At 45.4% G+C, this 14,291-nt stretch overlaps 1 non-coding gene across 1 annotated transcript; it reads right to left on the reverse strand.

Annotated features, from left to right (window-relative positions):
* Positions 1-3,205: 3,205 nt before the first annotated feature.
* trnar-ccu (transfer RNA arginine (anticodon CCU)) lies at positions 3,206-3,278 on the reverse strand. Its single transcript has one exon. It is a non-coding gene; the product is annotated as a tRNA-Arg (tRNA).
* Positions 3,279-14,291: the final 11,013 nt, after the last annotated feature.

Here is a 14,291-nt window from a genome sequence, read left to right on the forward strand (position 1 = left end):
AATCTTTTAGCATGAGATGGAAGTTGTAAAAAACAATTAGTGAGAGTATAAAACTGAGAAAAACACAATATGAGCCATCAGGGTGCAGTATTTAAAGTCTGCCAGTTTGACGGCAGACATGTATCCCCAGTGGCATAATAGATAAGATATTAGGCTTCCCAAACCAGGGATTGTGGGGTCAAATCCCATCTTGAATGACTAACTTTCATAGGTTTCTCTCTTTGAACTTTACTTCTAGTCGACATTATAAACATCCCCATGTCTGCATTCAGTTAATGGGATGTGGTGTCCCATGTGACCTTACACAAGTCTTTCGGGGATCTGCAGGATTAAGGCTGAATTCCCTGAAAGAGACAGGACAGTCACAATGGCTGAAAACCTGCTGAGGTTCTCCTGGGGATGGCATTTTTGGCTCAGTGGGTAACACTGCTGCCTCACAGCGTCAGGGACCTGGCTTTGATTCCTCCCTTGGGTGTCTGTTTGTGTTGAATTTGCACATTCTCTCCATGGGGTACTCGGAGTGCATTGTGTTCCTCCCACAGCCCAAAGATGTGCAGGTTCGGTGGATTGGTTTTGGGGAATGCAGGGTGAGAGGATAAGGATTGGGCCTGAATGGGATGCTCTTCAGACACTGAGTGTGGACTTGCTGGGGTGACTAGCTTGTCCCCCTCACTCGAGGGCTTTTATGAACAAATTTGGAGCAGGTGGTCAGAGCTCTGCTGCAGATCCCAGTCAAGGCTTTGCTCAGGGACTGGCATTCAGGTGTGTGTTCATATCCTTCTTTTCCCTGATCTTCCAGAATGTTCTGTAGCTTTGGCCAAAGGGGTCATGAGCTGGGTTCACATCATCCAATGGGGTCACATTGCCAGGAGCTAGCTAGTCTGAATGGCTTGCTCCCATCCCACTCTAGGGCTTCTCTGAACAAGTTTGGAGCAGATGGTCAAAGGCCCAGTCAAGGCTTCGTGAAGGGACTGCCATCCAGGTGTGTGTCCCTATGCTCCTTTTCCCGGATCTTCCCGAATGTTCAAATCAACATCATCACATTAAAGATATTTTGTTTCTTGGCTTAATGAGAAGGGATTTGTCTTCAAGAGCACAAAGGTTTTGGATATTGTCTCTTGAGGTTTGCTGATGAAACTGTTGATGTGCAGGGTCAACTGCAGATAATGGCAGAGACACTCTCCAGTGGTGACTGTCAGCGTTACCAGTCGTGAAGACTTCATCCAAGAAACTGACGGTGATCTTGACCGCAGTCTCACCTCGGCCTGCAAATCACAATCGGCTTAACCAGACTCAAGAACTAAAGAGAAACCAAGAACATCATTACCCCACATAATACTTGAGCCCACAATCTCTGGTTTAGGAAGTTAGTGCCGTAACCATGAAATCACTGGGGCTCCAACGGATAGAGCTACCAATCTGTGAACAAAGAAGCTTCTGCTTTGGTTGTGTTGGTGTCAGTCTAAGCTATATTCTGTCAACGTTCCCACTTGAACCCCAGATTACCGGCATGTTTGGTATTTATGATAAGGTCCAATATGTCAATGGAAGGTTGGTCACAGCAAAGGATCAACAGCGAGACCACAAAAACACATTTCATATCTCTCTGTGCTGGAACTTTCTGCTGTCTTTCTCCATTGAAATAATATCCAGCTGCTTTATTCTTCCTACCAAAGTGTATGACCTCACACATTCCCACATTGTCTTTCATTTGCTGGGTTTTTGGCTACTCCCTTAACCCATCCATCTCCCTCTGTAAACTCTGTGAGTCAGCCACAGCAGTTGCCTTCCCACAAATGTTTGTCCAATCTGTGGATGTGGCACTCCAAGTTCTCCAACAATGGCCTAACTACCTCACATCTCCATCATAGCCTCCTTGCAATTGTATTCAATACCTTGACTAAGAAAGGTAAGGACCCAAATGCATAGCCACAGCCCCATCAGTTCCAACCTTGAACACCCAGATTTCAATCATTTCCATTGACATATTGGACCTTATCATAAATACCAAACATGCCGGTAATCTGGGGTTCAAGTGGGAACGTTGACAGAATATAGCTTAGACTGACACCAACACAACCAAAACAGAAGCTTCTTTGTTCACAGATTGGTAGCTCTATCCGTTGGAGCCCCAGTGATTTCATGGTTACGGCACTAACTTCCTAAACCAGAGATTGTGGGCTCAAGTATTATGTGGGGTAATGATTTTGTTGAAACCTTCACTGTGCAGCTGATCTCAATCCTTTGTGGTCACGTGACCATGGCAACAAAATCAGGCATTCTCAATTGATCCTCAGCTGGAGAAATTTGAACTGATAAAAAATTGGCCACACTAAATTAAACAGCAGCTATCAGCTCCAGAGAACATTGCAACTAAGATCAAAGAGTTACAAAGATTCAAGAAGAACCAGTTCCAACCAGACTGAGGGTTGTATATTGGAGAAGTGTTAGCCTGAGTCAATCCACTTTATAGCTCCTGGCATGACAACAGTGAAGTGTATTGGTGTGACCCCATTGGATGATGTGAACCCAGCTCATGACCGTATTGGCCAAAGCCACAGAAGATTCAGGAAGATCAGGGAAAAGTAGGGTAGGAACACACACCTGGATGCCAGTCCCTTCGCGAAGCCTTGACTGGGCCTTGCAGTGGAGCTCTGACCATCTGCTACAAACTTGTTCAGAGAAGGCCTCGAGTGAGGGGGACAAGCCAGTCACCCCAGCAAGTCCACACTCAGTCTCTGAGGGTCTCACACACTGACCCTCTGAAGAGCATTCCACCCAGGCCCAACCCCGATCCTCTCACCCTGCACTCCCCAAATCCAATCCACCGAACCTGCACATCTTTGAACTGTGGGAGGAAACCAAACCACCCGGAGTACCCCATGGAGAGAATGTGCAAACTCTACACAAACAGACACCCAAGTGAGGAATCAAAGCCAGGTCCCTGACACTGTGAGGCAGCAGTGCTACCCACTGAGCCACCATGCCATCCCCAGGAGAATCTCAGCAGGTTTTCAGCCATTGTGACTGTGCTGTCTCTTTCAGACGATTCACCCCTGTATCCTGCATATCCTCAACATTCTGTGTTTTTCTGACACAAGGTACCACCAACCCAGCACAGAACTCGGGACCTTTCCAGAGGAGATGAGAAATTGACTTGACCTCAGATGAAGATCAGCCATGAAGACAAGGATTAAAATTCACACACCACAGATGGGACTTGAACCCACAATCCCTGGCTTAGGAGGCCAGTGCCTTATCCATTAGGCCACTGGGGCCGCATATTTGCTGTTAAAATAGCAGCTTTTAAGTTTTGTTTTGCAAGAACACACTGACTGTGGCTCAGCCAGCACAGAGTCAGTGCCCTGGACTGAGGGGATTCTAAATCTCCTGGTTATATATGTTTTTCTCTTTACCCCCGCACTGCTGCCTAACTGTGGTAGTGCTTATATTTTCCCCAGCCCCCATGTTGTGTGTGTGCAGGTGTGAGACACAGTGAAAGACAACAGATGGACAAATCTTTATTCAATTCCCACCACCAGGAAGAAAGGAAACACCCGAGTGGCCAGTGACAAGCATCAAAGGGCAATGCTGTGTGACCAAACAGTGAGGGGGAGGGCACTCTCTGAACAGCTCAAGGATGTTGGGATACACTGCGTGCTCCTTCTCCAGGGACACCCGGGCTCGAACGTAACCGCGGAAGAGGGTCAGGCAATCGGCCCTAACAACCAGTTTGGCCAGGCCCAGGAGCAGACCCACAAGGAGATCCTCTGACCAACCCTCCCCCCCTCGGCACTGGGTGCCCAATGATGGGGAGTGTGGGGCTGAAGTCTAACCAGGAACGGAGGAGAAGGTTTCCCAGAAAGCTAAAAAGGGAGTGCAAGCGTCCTGTTCCATGGACTCCACAGCACCACAGAACAAGCAGTTGGGCTGGGGGGTCCGTGAACCACCACAATCTGCGGACTGCCGCGTGCAATACCCTCCACCCCAGATCCCCGTGAGAAAGGGGGAGGACTCCCATGTAGAGAGCCCTTCACTGGGGATGGTCCCCACCGCCCGGTGGTAAATGGGCACGCCAGGGTGTGTCCGGGAGGTGGATGACGGTGTGCAGCAGCAGTCTGTACAGGGCCCTCTGTGATACACCCCTGAAAGGGACAAAACTAAAACTCCGGAGACAGCTCAGGTTGTGGGGCACAGTCTCCCGCAGGAAGTACAGGACCCCTGGGGCCAATGTGAAATGCCTGTGTTGAGATTATGGCGAATGATGTGTAATAGAAACTTGCACAAGGCAATTCCAGGATTTGGGAGATCTTGGGGAGAATTGTCTGAAAGAGACAGCATAGCCACAATGGGCTGAATGCCCGCTAAGATTCTGTAGATTTAGAACATACTACATAGAACACAGAACAGTACAGCACCGAACAGGCCCTTCAGCCCACGATGTTGTGCCGACCATTGATCCTCATGTATGCACCCTCAAATGTCTGTGACCATATGCATGTCCAGCAGTTTCTTAAATGTCCCCAATGACCTTGCTTCCACAACTGCTGCTGGCAACGCATTCCATGCTCTCAAAACTCTCTGTGTAAAGAACCCGGCTCTGACATCCCCTCTATTCTTTCCTCCAACCAGCTTAAAATTATGACCCCTGGTGTTAGCCATTTCTGCCCTGGGAAATAGTCTCTGGCTATCGAATCTATCCATGCCTCTCATTATCTTGTATACCTCAATTAGGTCCCTCTCCTCCTCCTTTTCTCCAATGAACTCAGTCAAACTCTCTTCATAAGATAAGCCCTCCAGTCCAGGCAGCATCCTGGTAAACCTCCTCTGAACCATCTCCAAAGCATCCACATCTTTCCTATAATAGGGCGACCAGAACTGGACGCATTATTCCAAGTGCGGTCTAACCAAAGAAAGCATTTGTCCTCAATGTAACTTTTTACAACATCTCCATCCACTTCCTTCCCACTAACTGCAAATATCTTGAAAGCGCTGCACAAAATAACATTGAACCCTTTGCTATTTTCCTGTCTGCTCCATTTTCCTCAGATGTGAGTTGTGCAATGTTGGAGCTAGACAACTGATTTACTCAGACTGACACTTCCAGTCATCGAGTCATAGAGATGTACAGCACAGAAACACACCCTCGGTCCAACCCGTCCATGCCAAACAGATATCCCAACCAAATCTAGCTCCTCCAAACCTTCCGTATTCATATACCCATCCAGATGCCTTTTAAACGATGTAATTGTACCAGCCTCCACCACTTCCTCTGGCAGCTCATTCCACACACACACACCATTTTTTGCCTGAAAAAGTTGCCCCTTCGGTCTCCTTTATATCTTTTCCCTCTCACCCTAAACCTAAGCCCTCTAGTTCTGGAGTCCCCCACCCCAGGGAAAAGACCTTGGCTGTTTACTCTAATCATGCTGCTCATGCTCCAGAATTGTTTATAAAGGCCCAAGGGTGAGGAGAGCAGGCCATTCAGCCCATCACGTCCACACTGACCCTTTTAAGAGCATCCCACCCAGGCCCAAGCCCTATCCTCTCACCCTGCATTCCACAAAGCCAATCCACCGAACCTGCACATCTTTGGGCTGTGGGAGGAAACCAAAGCACCCGGAGTACCCCATGGAGAGAATGTGCAAACTCGACACAAACATGCACCCAAGGGAGGAATCAAAGCCAGGTCCCTGACACTGTGAGGCAGCAGTGCTACCCACTGAGCCACCATGCCATCCCCAGGAGAATCTCAGCAGGTTTTCAGCCATTGTGACTGTGCTGTCTCTTTCAGGGAATTCAGCAGATCCCCAAAAGATCTGTGGAAGTTCACATGGGACACCACATCCCATCAACTGAATGCAGACGTCGGGATGTTTGCAAAGTGGATTAAAGAGTAGGGACACATATCAAGAATCAGGCACCCCAGATGGGACTTGAACCCACAATCCCGAGTTGAGGAAACCAGTGCCTTATCCATTAGGCCACTGGGGCCCCACATACCAGGCTGCAATGGCAGCCTTTAAATACTGCATCCTGACCACTCATCGTGTGTGTTTCTGTGTGTTGTCCTCTCACTGATTGGTTCTTACCCCTTCCATCTCATGCCACATTGTTGGCTGCTTGATAAATTGATCCCGCCTCCCATTTCTCCCCAAACGGACAGATGAGAAATCAACCAAACTCCAACTTTGCACATGGCAAGTCTAAGGAAAATGGAGCAGACAGGAAAATAGCAAAGGGCTCAATGTTATTTTGTGCAGCACTTTCAAGATATTTGCAGTTACTGGGGAAGGTGGAAGTGGAGATGTTGCAAAATGCTGCATTGAGGACAAATCAACAGAATCAAAGCAGGCAATCAGACCATTGTGGCTGTGCTGTCTCTTTCAGACAATTCACCCCAAGATTTCCCCAATCCCAGAATTATCTTGTATAAGTTTCTACTAATCAGCATTTGCCATAATCTCAACACAGGCACAATGATTTTTATCAGAGTAGTTAAAAAATCCAGTCAATTTGGATTGAGATGAAGTTGACATGGGATGAAAATCAGCCACTGCAAAGACCAGGCTTAAAAATGAAATCCCTGAAATCCCAGATTTCAGAGGCCAGTGCCATAGCCATTAGGCCACGAGGGCACTATGTCGATAGACCACTGGAAACAGTTGACCTCAAATGAGTGCGACAGCCAAGCACACTCCCAGATCTGTGACAACACACTGAGGGACACACTAAAGGTTCAGGCAGCTGCTGCCAAGGTGTAACAGGGAAACAACACAGTCTCAGGTCTTTCTGACAAATGATCACATCGTCCTTTCAGTTCTCAGACCCTCTTGGTGCCTGACAATGAACAGAGATCGATTCCTGCCCAAGTACAAAATGCCTTTCTTTCCACAACGATACAGAAGGTTTGAGAAATGTCAATATTCCAATGGTTTGTTGGTTCTTTTCTCTCTGCATAGACTGTACAGAACCTTTGTATGCATTTCCAAATGATGTTACAAACTGTTTCAAAACTTTGTTAATAAAATCAAATTGAAACGCAAATTAAATTTAGTCTCCCTTTTTCCCCATCACCAACAAGAATACTTGAGTAAAGTTGTGAGGAATTCATCAAACCAATGAGACTCCAGGAATTCTTCCAAGATGTCAGCAATGATCCCAATGAGCCAACCAACGAACGGGAACAGTCATCAGAGAGATCCATCGTGGAGCGACCAAAGAAGGAGTCGATTTGTATCCCTGCGGAGGGCCGCTGTCCTGGCCTTGAGATGTATGCTCAACCGTCAGGAGATGGGTGAATGACAGATTTAAAAATCACACAACACCAGGTTAGAGTCGAACATGTGGAAGCACTAGGTTTCGGAGCACTGCTCCTTCATCAGGTGGTTGTGGAGAATAAGATTGCAAAACACAGAACTTAGAGCAAATGTTTACACTGTGATGCAACTGAAATTGAGAAAGACCTGGATTGTTTGTTAAGTCTCTCTTCTTTTAGAATGGCCAAGTTGGTTTTCGTTCTTTCATATGTAAATTGCAAAACTTTTATCAAAAGTTACATTCTTAAGTGAACTTTAACAATTGGTGTCGTGTTGGGCCAGATGATGTATTGAAGGTGTGAGCTCCCCTGTGTGAGGCTGTCTGTGCCACAATGGTCAGACTGATTCTAATCTAATAAACAGATTTACAGCACCTCACATGAATTCATACAGTTTTTGAGCAAAGCAAAGTGTAATTCTGTAAGTACAAGTTCATCACACAAACTTATATGTGTGTGTGTGTATATGTTTGTGTGCATGTGCGTGTGTATATGTGTGTGTGTATGTGTGTGTGTATATATGTGTGTGTGGGTGTGTGTGTGTGTGTATATGTGTGTGTATATGTGTGTGGGTGTGTATGTGTGTGGGTGTGTATGTGTGTATGTATATGTTTGTATTTGTATGTGTGTGTATATGTGTGTGGGTGTGTATATATGTGTATGTGTGTGTGTGGGTGTGCCTGTGTGTATGTATGTGTATGGATGTGTGTGTGCGTATGTGTGTGTATATGTGTGTGTGTGTTAATATGTTTATGCGTGTGTGTGGGTTTGTGGGTGTGGTTGTGTCGGTGTGTATGTATGTGTATATGTGTGTGTGTATGTGTGTGTGTACATGCATGTGTGTGTATGTGAGTGTGTATGTGCATATGTGTATGTGTGTGTTTATGTATATGTGTGTATGTGTGTGTATGTGCGTGTGTTTGTATGTGTGCGTGTCTGTGTGTCTATGTGTATGTTTGTGTGTGTGTATGTGTGTGTAAATGTGTGTGTATATGTGTGTCTATGTATGTATGTGTGTGTGTGTATACGTGTGTATATATGTATGTGTTTGTGTGTGTGGGTGTGGGTGTTGGTGTTTTTGTGTATGGTTGTATGTGTATGTGTATGTGTGTGTATATTTGTGTATGTGTGTGTTTGTGTATGTGTATGTATATGAGTGTGTATATGTATATGTGTGCGTGTCTGTGTTTGTATGTGTATGTGTATGTGTGTGTATGTGCGTGTGTGTATATGTGTGTGTATGGGTGTGTGAATGTGTTTGTGTGTGTGTGTGTGTGTGTGTGTGTGTGTGTAGTTGAATGAGGTCACCTGTAATGTCCCAGTTGAGGCCATCTCCATTGTTACCAAACTTGGTGATCAGCCTCTGCTCGACCACTTTTCATTGTTGCCTGTCCCGAAGTCCCCCTTGGAGGAAGGTGCGAGGTCGAATGTCCCGAATTGCTGAAGTGTTCTCTGACTGGGAGGGAACACTCCTGTCTGTTGACACTCAGGACAGCCCCACCACCCCCCAAACGATACACGCACACACGCACATGCACACACATGCACATACACACACACATACGAACACACACACAGACACCCACACACACACAAGCGCATATAAATTTGTGGGGTGAATTTGTATTTGCAGAACGACATTTTACTTTGCTCAAAAACTGCATGAACCACAGAGCTCAGGAGAGAATTGTGGCAGCTCTCAGAATCAGGTGGCTCAGTGGTTAGCACTGCTGCCTCACAATACCAGGGTCCCAGGTTCAATTCCAGCCTTAGATAACTGCCTGTGTGGAGTCTGCACATTGCTCTGGTTTCCTCCCACAGTACAAAGGTGAATTGGCCATGTTAAATTGCCCATAGTGTTACCTGTTTCCACACTGTAGGTAGTCTAATCCAGTGGAAGGATCTGAAGGCCCTAATTTACGAGGGCTCTATGCTCATGCCTTTCCAGGACTTCTCAGCGGTGGGAAACCAGAAAAGAAAACCTTACGATGATGAGCCGAAGACATAGGAATGGAAGTAAGGCCATTCAGCCCTTCGGGGCCACCCTGCCATTCAGTTGTGAATGATGGGCATTTCAACGCCACTTTGTGGCACTCTCATCGTCACCCTTAATTCCTTGCGTGATCAAGAATTTATCAATCTCTGCCCTGAAGCCAATTAACGTCCTGGCCTCTGCTGCGCTCCACGGCAATGAATTCCACAGGCCCACCACTCTCTGCCTGAAGAAATGTCTCCTCATTTCCGTTCTAAATTGACCCCCCTCCAATTCTCAGACTGTGCCCATGGGTCCTGATGGAAACACATTCCCAAACATCCACCCTTTCTAATCCATGCATTATCTAGCAAATTTGTATAAGATCTCCCCTCAACCTTCGAAACTCTAATCAATACAATCCCAGGATCCTCAGCTGTTCATTGTATGTTAAGCCTCCCATTCCAGGGATCATCTGTGTGAATCTCCGCTGGACATGCTCCAGTGCCAGTATGTCCTTCCTGAGTTGTGGAGCCCAAAATTGGATACAGTATTTCAAATGGGGCCTAACCAGAGCTTTATAAAGTCTCAGAAGGACATCGCTGCTTTTACATTCCAACCCTCTTGAGATAAATGGCAACATTACATTTGTTTTCTTAACCACGGACTCAACATTTAGAGATTCCTGGACTATCATTCCCAGATCCCTTTGTACTTTGGCTTTATGAATTTTCTCACTATTTAAAAAATAGTCCATACCTGTATTCCTTTTTCCAAAGTGCAAGTCCGAGCATTTGGTCAGGTTGAATTTCATCAGCCATTTCCTGGACCACTCTCCTAAACTGTCTAAATCTTTCTGCAGCCTCCCACCTCCTCAGAACGACCTGCTTGTCTGCATAACTTTGCATCATCGGTGAACTTTGCCAGAATGTCCCCCACTCCCTTCATCCAGATCATTAATATATAAAGTGAACAGCTGTGGCCCCAACACTGAACCCTACGAGACACCACTTGTCACCAGCTGCCATTCCAAGAAAGAATTTTTTATCCCAACTCTCTGCCTTCTGTCAGACAGCCAATTCCCAATCCATGCCAGTAGCTCACCTCGAACACCATGGACCCTCACCATACTCAGCAGTGTCCTGTGAGACACCTTATCAAATGCCTTTTGGAAATCTAGGTAGATAACATCCACTGGGTTTCCCTGGTCTAACCTACTTGTTACCTCTTCAAAGAATTCTAACAGGTTTGTCAGGCATGACCTCCCCTTACTAAATCCATGCTGACTTGTTCTAATCCAACCCTGCACTTCCAAGAATTTAGAAATCTCATACTTAATGATGGATCCTAGAATTTAACCTACAACCGAGGTTAAGCTAACCGGCCTATAATTTTTCATCATTTATCTTGATCTTTTCTTGAACAAGGGGTTTACAACAGTCATTTTCCAATCATCTGGGAATTTCCCTGACTCCAGTGATTTTTGAAAGATTAAAAATAGCCTCTACTATTTCCTCAGCCACCTCCCTCAGAACTCTAGGATGGAGACCATCGGGGCCGGGAGATTTATCAATTTTTAGACCTTTTAGCTTTTCTAGCACTTCCTCTTTTGTAATGGCTTCCATATTCAAATCTGCCCCCTGATTCTCCTTAATTGTTCGGATAATGCACATGTCTACCACTGTGAAGACTGACACAAAGTATTTACCACGTTCTTCAGCCATTCCCTTATCTCCCTTCACGAACTTTCCTGCATCAATTTGGAATGGCCCAATTTCTACTTTTGCCTCTCGTTTGTTTCTTATGTATTGAAAGAAACTTTAACAATCATTTCTAATATTACTGGCTAGCTTACCTTCATATTTGATCCTCTCCTTCTTATTTCTATGTCTTTGTTATCCTCTGTTTGTTTTTGTCGCCTTCCCAATCTTCTGATTTCCCAGGGCTCTTGGCCACTTTGGAGGCTCTCTCTTTCCCTATGATACATTTCCTGACTTCCTTTGTCAGCCCTGGCTGTTTAATTCCTGCCCCCTGACGGATAATGTTTCTGCCAAGAGAAGACTGAGGGAGTTTGGGATCCAGTACTCTCTGAGGTATCCGGCGGTGCTCCGATAACCTGACATGGATCCGTACATCTCTTTGATACATCGGAGAAGGCAAGAGACTTTGTGGACAAATTAACCGAATCTGAACAATTTAGTACCTACAAATAGTGTTGTTTGGTTATGTCTTTGTTGTGTTTTTAAAAAACCGAGGAAGTCCAGTTGGAGCTTTCTTTTCCTTGTTTTCCCGATTGGTAATAATCCGGTTTAAACTGTGTTTGGTGGCGGTTGAGATGTGTACTTTCAATTTCTAAGTGAAGTTATACCAGAGGATGGGTGGGGTATTTACCCCATCGATCTGAAATGTTTTTTTTCTTTATTCATATTGCTATTCTATGGTATATTTACTTTCTATTCTTCTTGTGTTTGTGGTACGGCTCTAGCTAGAAGGAGAGAAAATGGTTGGGATGGCTAGATGCCCACTTATGGGCAGTTTGGGATGGGTAGTTGCCCCCTTTGGGCAGGAGGTGAGTTCCCCAATTCAGCACCATTGGCACTTTATATGGTGGTTTGTATTGCTTTTAATCTTTGATAGTTTTGTAGGTTTGTTAAATGTCGTGGTTTCAGTTTATGTAGTTTTTATATTTGATGGATCATATGACACTAAGGCTCAGTGATTTGTTGTTCGAGTTCCTCCTCTCTGGAATTTAAATGTTACTGCAGAAGGTTATGACTTGATTAAATGGTGAACGTGGAATATGAAGGAAAGTCACTCACCAATTAAGAGGAAGAAGGTAGTTTTGAGTCTTAGAAAGGAGAAAGTGGATATTCCTTTGTTACAGGAGACGCACTTGGATGATAGGGAGCATTTGAAACGACAGCAGAATGGCTTTGATCAGTTCTACTTCACATCATTTAATACCAGAAGTAGGGGAGTGGCTGTATTGGTGAGGAGGAATCTCCCATTTAAGTTACTAGAGTGTGTTAACGACACACACACAGGAGGTTTGTAACTCTTATAGCATTGATAAATGGGGAAGAGTATGGTGTTATAAATGTTTCTTGCCCTCAAGGTCATCCCCTCAACATTTTGCTAGATGCGTTTTCAAATTGATCAGTCTAGAGGCCTGGCATATCACTAACGGGGGAGATTTTAACTGTCTCATGGATCCCACAGTGCAGAGGTTGCCAAAAGGCCCCCCGACTCCCTCTGTACAAACTAAACAATTAGTGGATCTGTGTGTGGAGTAAGGATTGGTGGACATCTGCAGGTGTCTCCACCCAGATGTCACACCAGGATTGATTTTTTTCCAATCCCCGTGGCAACCCTGGACTTGGAGGCACCTTGTACGATCGGTAATATTACCATCTCTGATCACACTCCGGTGTACCTGTTGGTTAAGATTAAGGACGTTACAGTGGGTCCAAGGCACTGTCAAATGGATTCCTTTATCCTCAAGGATAATACATTTGTGGAGCAGTTGTCTCAGAAGTTTTGGGCGTTCCTAGACATTAACTCACGCTCGGTTAGTAGCCAATCCTTCCTTTCAGAAATTGCCAAAGCCTATGCCATTGGGTCAGTTATTCCTACTCTGCCAGTAGGAGGCGGAAGAATGGTGAGCAGCAATGTCTCCTTGAAGCACGGTTGAAGGCAGCTGAGAAGGCCTACTTTGACAGGCCCTCGTTGGCCAAGTTACAGAGGATTACGGCGCTGCGTTCTGCATTGAATTCCGTGCTCACGCAGACAGCAAAGAACGAGCTTACTTTTGCAAAGCAAAGGTTATATGATCATGGTGACAGGTCTAGTAAATACTTAGCATATCTCTCTAGGAACAGGAGAGCCCCTCAAGCCATTACGTGTTACTGTGAGACTGTGTTACCTTCTATTGTTAAAGAGGACCAGACGGGCTTCATAAAGGGCCGCAGATCCTCCAATAATGTTAGGAGGCTGCTTAATGTAATTCAAGTGTGTCAACAACAGTCAATATAGGGATTGGTGATTTCTCTAGATACAGAGAAGGCCCTTGACCGAGTTGAGAGGGCGTACCTTTTCTATACTCTGGAGCGGTTTGTTTTGGGCGAAGTTTTTATAAGATGGGTAAAGGTTCTCCACAATGACCCTCTCACTGCAATCATCACCAACAGGGTGTGATCAAGCAATTTTAACATTTTTTGGGTCAGCCGACAGGTCTGTTCCCTTTCCCCACTGCTTTTTACAGTGAGGATTGAATCATTGGTGGAGGGCATTCATAGGGATCCCAATATATCAGCTCCAGACGTGGGGTCAAATTTACATCAGAGTTTATTGTATGTGGACAATGTCCTCATTCTTTGTCAAATCCAGCACTTTCAGTCCCTCGCTTGTTAGCATGCATCTGTGTGTTTGGCACCTTTTTGGGGGACAAGATTAATCTTTCAAAATCAGAGGCTATGCCTATGGGTGGTCTTATGAAAGTGTTAAGTCTTGAGGGTGAATATCGATTCCCATTTAAATGGTCACAGGGGGGTTTTGTGTATTTGAGCATGTTCATTACTCCAGTTCTGAATCGGCTGTTCAAAGCCAATTTTGTTTAATTATTTGACAAAATCAAACAAGACCTTCAAAGATGGAGGTGCTTCTGGTCTCGTGGTTGGGTCGGATAGCGATTATGAAGATGAATATTCTCCCTCGTTTACTATCCCCTATATGGATGCTCCCCATGATTTTCGATAAGCAAACATTCAGGAGACTGAACGGCTGGTTCAGCCCCTTTATTTGACATCATCAGTGGCCCCTCATTAAATGAGATAAACTGCGATTGTCTCACAGACTGGGGGGAGTGGATCTCCCAGACATTAAAAGCTACCAACTAAGCTCACTTTTATCCTACATGAGTGATTGGGCTTGTGGGGACCCTCTTTCAATATGGTTAGATATTGAAACCTCCCAGACTAAGGTGACCCCTTACTCACTTGCTGT

The sequence above is a fragment of the Chiloscyllium punctatum genome, chromosome 18 (assembly GCF_047496795.1).
Source record: "Chiloscyllium punctatum isolate Juve2018m chromosome 18, sChiPun1.3, whole genome shotgun sequence".
NCBI classification, from domain to species: Eukaryota; Metazoa; Chordata; class Chondrichthyes; order Orectolobiformes; family Hemiscylliidae; genus Chiloscyllium; species Chiloscyllium punctatum.